Genomic DNA, 6,477 nt, shown 5'->3' with positions numbered 1-6,477 from the left:
GGGTAGGACTCTGCCCTCAGCGGGGAGTCAGCTTGAGATTCTCTCCCTCTCCCTGCCCCTCTACCCCCTCCCCCTGCTCGTGCTCTCTAAATAAATAAACAAAATCTTAAAAAAAAAATACATGTTCCCATGTTTCTCCTTGCTTACATAATCATTATATATATACAGTTAATCCCTTGAACAGCATAGGGATTAGGGATGCCAACCGCCTGCACAGAATAAAATCCGTGTATAACTTTTGACTCCTCAAAAACTTAGTAGCCTACTGTTGATTGGAAGCTTTAGCAATAACATAAACAGTCGATTACCCTGTTTTGTATGTTATATGTATTGTATACTGTATTCTTTTTTTGGATACTGTATTCTTACAATAAAGTAAGCTAGAGGAAAGAAAATATGAGGAAAATACATATTCAGTACTGTACTGTATGCAAAAATTTGCAAATAAGTGGAGTTCAAAGCTGTGTTGTACAAAGTGCCAATCGTACATGTACACAATGTGGTCTGTCTTTGTTGTATACACTAGATCATTCCGTACACACTTCTCTGCATCTTTCCCACTCATCTCAACTTCTTGCAGTCCCTCCAATTCAGGTGGTGGCAATTCTAATTCCTCCTTTTCAATGGAGACATAAAACCTGTCCCCAGACTTTCTGATCCTCCTCCCACAAAAGGTGGAGTCTAATTCCCCTCTCCTTGAACACATATGCCAGCCCTACTGTGTATATCTGAGTCTAGGTTAGAAAGGCAATACAGCTTCCACCTGCCTTCCTCTCTCTTGGGACAATCATCCTGGGAACCCAGCCACCATGTTGGGAGGAAGCCCAGGGCGTATGGAGGTCAATGTTGGGTGTTCCCGCCTCAGCCCCAGGGTCAGCTGACAGCCAGCATCATACACGCTTCAAGGGACGGACCTTCTGAGGATTTCAGCTCCAGCTTCCAAGCTGCCCAGATTGATGCCACAAAGAACAGTTGCCACTGAATCTTGCTCAAATGGCAGATTGGTGAGCACAATAAATGTTACTGTTTTAAGCCACTAAGGAGAGTTTAGGGAATTTTTTATACAGCATAGTAGCCAGAACCATGTGCAGGTACCAGAATGTCTCTAACCGTGGCCTTGTGGATGGGCCATCACTTTGCAATTTTTCCCCCACTATACATGATGCATGAATAAATATCCCTGATCATATAAGACACACCCAGTGCTCTCATTTCTATAAGTGAGAATCCAAAATTTGGGACCATAGGGTCCAAAAGTGTGTACATTTTTATTCTACTGGAGTTTGCCAAATTGCTTTCCCAAAAAGGCTGTGAACAGTCTTACCTTTGTCAATAATGTCTGGATGAATCCGTTTCCTTGCATCCTGGAAAACATGAGTTGGTGCAGCTCTTTTTTTTTTTTTTTAAAGATTTTATTTATTTATTTATTTATTTGTCAGAGAGAGAGAGGGAGAGAGAGCAAGCACAGGCAGACAGAATGGCAGGCAGAGGGAGAAGCAGGCTCCCTGATGAGCAAGGAGCCCGATGTGGGACCCGATCCCAGGACGCTGGGATCATGACCTGAGCCGAAGGCAGCTGCTTAACCAACTGAGCCACCCAGGCGTCCCGGTGCAGCTCTTTTTAACACCTGCGGGTGGACTAAAGAGAAAGTGACAGCTCATTTCCCTTTAAAAAAAAAAATAAATAAAATTAAGTCTTTTTTTTTTTTTTTTTAAATAAAAGAGTGGTTTTGGGTTCACAGCAAAATTGAGTGGAAAGTACAGAGAGTTCCCATATATCCCCTCCCTCCCCAACAAAGAGCCTCCCTCACCATCAGCGCCCCTTATCAGTGTGACATGTTTGTTACAATCCGTGGACCAGTGTTGACCCATCATCAACCAAAGTCCAGAGTTTACATAGAGTTCATTCTTTTTGTTGTACCTTCTGTGGCTTTTGACAACTGTATAATGACATGTATCCACCATTAGAGTATTAAATAGAACAGCTTCACTGCCCTAAAAAAATCCCGTGCCCACCTATTTATCTCTCCCCCTCCCTCAAATGCCTGGCAACCACTCATCTTTTTATTCTCTCCGTAGTTTTGCCATTGTTACATTTTCTTTCTTTTTTTAAGATCTTATTTGTTTATTTGACAGAGAGAGACACAGCGAGAGAGGGAACACAAGCAGGTCGAGTGGCAGAGGGAGGAGCAGGCTTCCCGCTGAGCAGGGAGCCCGAAGTGGGGCTTGATCCCAGGACCTGAGCTGAAGGCAGATGCTTAACGACTGAGCCACCCAGGCGCCCCGTCATTGTTACATTTTCACTCGGATTTGCACTTCTTGCCTTCTGATATACTTGACCATTCTTTCATGTTGTGAGGTTCTGCTGGTTGCTTCCCAATCCTTTTTCTTCTTATCTTTTCTAATAAATCCAGATTTTGTCCAGAGTGACAAGTGTCCAGTCTCAAGTGATGGATGAATCCTGACCCTTCTCTCTGAGACTCCTAGTATGATTTCCTATAGGAAATTTCCCACCTAGTACAATTCCTATACTTTCCATAATAAATTATTCCCAAAGATTTTATTGTTATTGTTAGTTGTTTAGTAAATTTTAAAAAAATTAAGTACGTTCCATGCCCAGTGTGGAGCCCAATGTGGGACTTGAACTCATGACTCTGAGATCAAGACCCGAGCTGAGAACAAGAGTCAGATACTTAATTGACTGAGTCACCCAGGCACTCCTGGAGTAAATTTTTATTTTTATTTTATTTTATTTGAAAAGGTTTTACTTATTTATTTGAAAGAGAGAGTGAGAGAGCACAAGCAGGGAGAATAGCAGAGGGAGGAGGGAGAAACAGGTTTCCCTGGGATCATGACCTGAGCCAAAAGCAGATGCCCAACCATCTGAGCCCCCAGATGCTCCTTTATTTTTAAAAAATATTTATTTATTTATTTATTTTAGAGAGAAGGAGAGCACAAGTGGATGGGGCAAAAGGAGAGGGAGAGAGAATCCCACGCAGACTTCAAGCAGCGCACAGAGCCTGATGTGGGGGCTCGATCTCACGACCCTAAGATCACAACCTGAGCTGAGATCAAGAGTCAGATGCTTAACCGACTGTGCCAGGTGCCCCATAGTAAATTTTTAACATATTTTTCTTGTATTTATCACCTTAACATGTCCTCTTATTAATTGTAGTTTTCAAAAAAGTCCTTTGGATTTTTTAGATTTCCATTCATGATATTAACTAAAAAGATAGAGCAATCTCTGTCTTTTCAATATTTATAACATTTTATTTTCTTGTCTTACTACACTTGCTAGAACTCTAAAGCATCGTGTAATGAGAATAGTGTTGATACTGATCCTGTCTCGCTCCTGACTGAAACAAAAAGTAGTCTTAGTATCTGGTGTATGTTGGCTTATGATTATTTTACATTTTATATTTTTTTCATGAACTGTGCCTTTGTTAGATAATGACCATCTTTATTTTTCTCAGTGCCTATCACCTTAAACCCTACCTTCTCTGGTGTCATGTGGCTGCGCTTGCTGTCTTCTACTTTATGCTGGCCTGATCTTTCTCTCTGACAACTCCTTTATTTTCAGTCTTTTCTTTTTTCTTTTCTTTTCTTGTGGTTTCAAGTATCTTTGTTATAAACAGTATGTATCTTTTTTTTGTCTTTCTAACCCAGTCTCTAGATTTTTAATGGGGGATCAGGGTATACTTGTTTAGTATGACAAAGATGTTTGCCATTCCTTAATTCATTTATGTTTATTTTTATTATTATTAATATATATTTTTTAAGATTTTATCCATTTATTTGACAGACAGAGATCACAAGTAGGCAGAGAGGCAGGCAGAGTGTGAGAGGGGGAAGCAGGCTCACCGCTGAGCAGGGAGCCCAATGCGGGGCTCGATCTCAGGACTCTGGGACCATGACCTGAGACGAAGGCAGAGGCTTTAACCCACTGAGCCACCTAGGCGCCCCTTTTTATTATTTTTTTAAGAGATTTTATTTATTTATTCAACAGACAGAGATCACAAGTAGGCAGAGAGGCAGGCAGGAGTTGGGGGGAAGCAGGCTCCCCGCTGAGCAGAGAGCCCGATGCAGGGTTCGATTCCAGGACCCTGGGATCACGACCTGAGCCGAAGGCACAGGCTTAACCCACTGAGCCACCCAGGCACCCCTATGTTTATTATTTTTTATTTTGTGATTTTATCTTTTTATTCCATTGAACTATATGAAACTACCAATTACCTACTACTTTCCTATCTTCTCTAAGATGTCATTCATTTCACTTTTTCCCTTGGTAATTTGGAAATTCTAGTACTTTTTTCCATTCCATTAATGGCTACCTCTTCCCTCCAGGCATAAGGACTGACCCTTTACTGCATATAAGTAGCAAATAATTTACCTATGTTATGGGGGAGAGTTTAAAGCCAGTTGGCCCTTCCTCCTTGGTAGGTAACTTGTTCTATCTATCTATGAATTTGTACAATGTTCTCTTTCTCCTTGGAGTTGAAGAATTTACTATCATCTTTCCCTTCCATACTGCCTGGGAATGAGGTCAGTACCTCCCATCTGCAAACACAGCTTTTTCTTCATGTCAGAAAAGTTTTCTTCTGTAATTTATTTGGTTCATGCCTCTATTTCATCCATCCCCATTTTTCCCTCTGGAACTCCTGGTTGTACCTCAGGATTCCTAGATTTGGCCTCCAGATCCCTGGTCTTTCCTCCATGCCTTTGAGCTTTCCATTGAGCTCTGAGCTATTTTTTCCATTAGACCCAAGCACCTTCTTCATATTCCTCCAACATGCCAAGCTTGTTCTGTCCTTGGGGTCTTTGCACTTGCTATGCTTTCTTCCAGGAATGGCTTCTCTTAGATCTTTCCCTGCTTAGCCATGCCTCTAGGTTCATCTTAGCTCAGATGCCTCCTTCTCAGATACACCTTTCCTGCTACCTCTGATGTAAACAACATACTCTGCACATCACCCTTGTTCCTTTTCTCCATTAGTCACACTGCCCATAATTAAGTTTTTTTTTTTTTTTTTAAGATTTATTTATTTGAGAGAGAGAAAGAGACGGCATGACTTGGGGTGGGGCAGAGGGAGAGGGAGAAGCAGGCTCCCTACTGAACAAGGAGCTCTAAGCAGGGCCTGATCCCAGGACCCTGAGATCATGACCTGAGCCAAAGGCAGATGCTTAACCCACCCAGGCACATCTTAAGTTGTTTATTTTACTGTTATACTCATCCTTTACTTCCCCACACTCCTCACTGTGGGGCAAGGACTCTATAAATCATTCAAATTCTTGCTGTGTTCATTCTTGCTATGTACCCAGTGTCTAGCACAGGTTAGCACTTATGGAAGAAATATAAGAGTAAATTAATGTCTTCCCCAGGGACACCCTACCCTGTCCAGCCTCAACTCCACACATAGGAGTACTGGAATGGGAGAGGGGGTGGGCAGAGGAAGGTGGGGCAGTACTTCCCTGTGAGGGGTTGAATGACTGGTGCCTCTTGGGCTCTTCTTTTAAAGATTTTTATTTATTTATTTGACAGAAAGAAAGATCACAAGTAGGCAGACAGGCAGGCAGAGAGAGAGAGGAGGAAAAAGGCTCCCTGCTGAGCAGAGAGCCCGATGTGGGGTTCGATCGCAGGACCCGGAGATCATGACCTGAACCAAAGGCAGAGGCTTTAACCCACTGAGCCACCCAGGCGCCCTTCTTGGGCTCTTTTTATTCTGTGGGTACAGGCAGGAAACAGGAGCAGAAGCTGGACTGGTCTTCATAGCAATCCTGCTGGGTGTGGGGGCCTTGGGCCTGACCCAGGACTAGCTTTAATCTGGGATATTCTCATTCTGCCCCAACCTTCTGCTGCCCCATTTTAATTTATCATTTAATACCACAAGACGAGGCTCCTGGGTGGCTCAGTGGATTAAGCCACTGCCTTCGGCTCGGGTCATGATCTCAGTGTCCTGGGATCGAGCCCCGTGTCGGGCTCTTTGCTCAGCGGGGAGCCTGCTTCTCTCTCTCTCTCTGTCTGACTCTCTGCCTACTTGTGATCTCTCTCTCTGTCAAATAAATAAATAAAAAATCTTTAAAAAAAAAATAATACCACAAGACATCCTTCTTATTCAGTCAGCCAACAGGTATTTCTGGAGTTTACTTTGTATTTGAGGTGCTCAGGATCTATCCATGACTAAAACAGAGAGATTCTCACCTCATAGAGCTCTTACTTTAGTGGAGGAAGCCAGGCAATGCCATATAAGGATATTGAATGCCTCCATGAGAAAGGTAACTGCTATGAAAAAAAGTAGAGCAGGGTAAAGGGATAAAGGTGATCCCATGTGTTGGCTGAAAGGTACAGGCTGCAGTCTGAAATGGGGGGCTTTGAGGGCATTAGATTACGGTCCTGTGGAAGTCTGTGGAAAGTGCATTGCAGGTATGCGAACACCTGGAGCCCAGCCCCTGAACCAGGAGAGTGCACAGGGTGTGATCTGTG

The sequence above is a fragment of the Enhydra lutris genome, unplaced genomic scaffold (assembly GCF_002288905.1).
Source record: "Enhydra lutris kenyoni isolate GAN:26980312 unplaced genomic scaffold, ASM228890v2 scaffoldscaffold10, whole genome shotgun sequence".
In the NCBI taxonomy this organism is placed as follows: Eukaryota; Metazoa; Chordata; class Mammalia; order Carnivora; family Mustelidae; genus Enhydra; species Enhydra lutris.
This window is presented reverse-complemented; position numbering follows the sequence as displayed.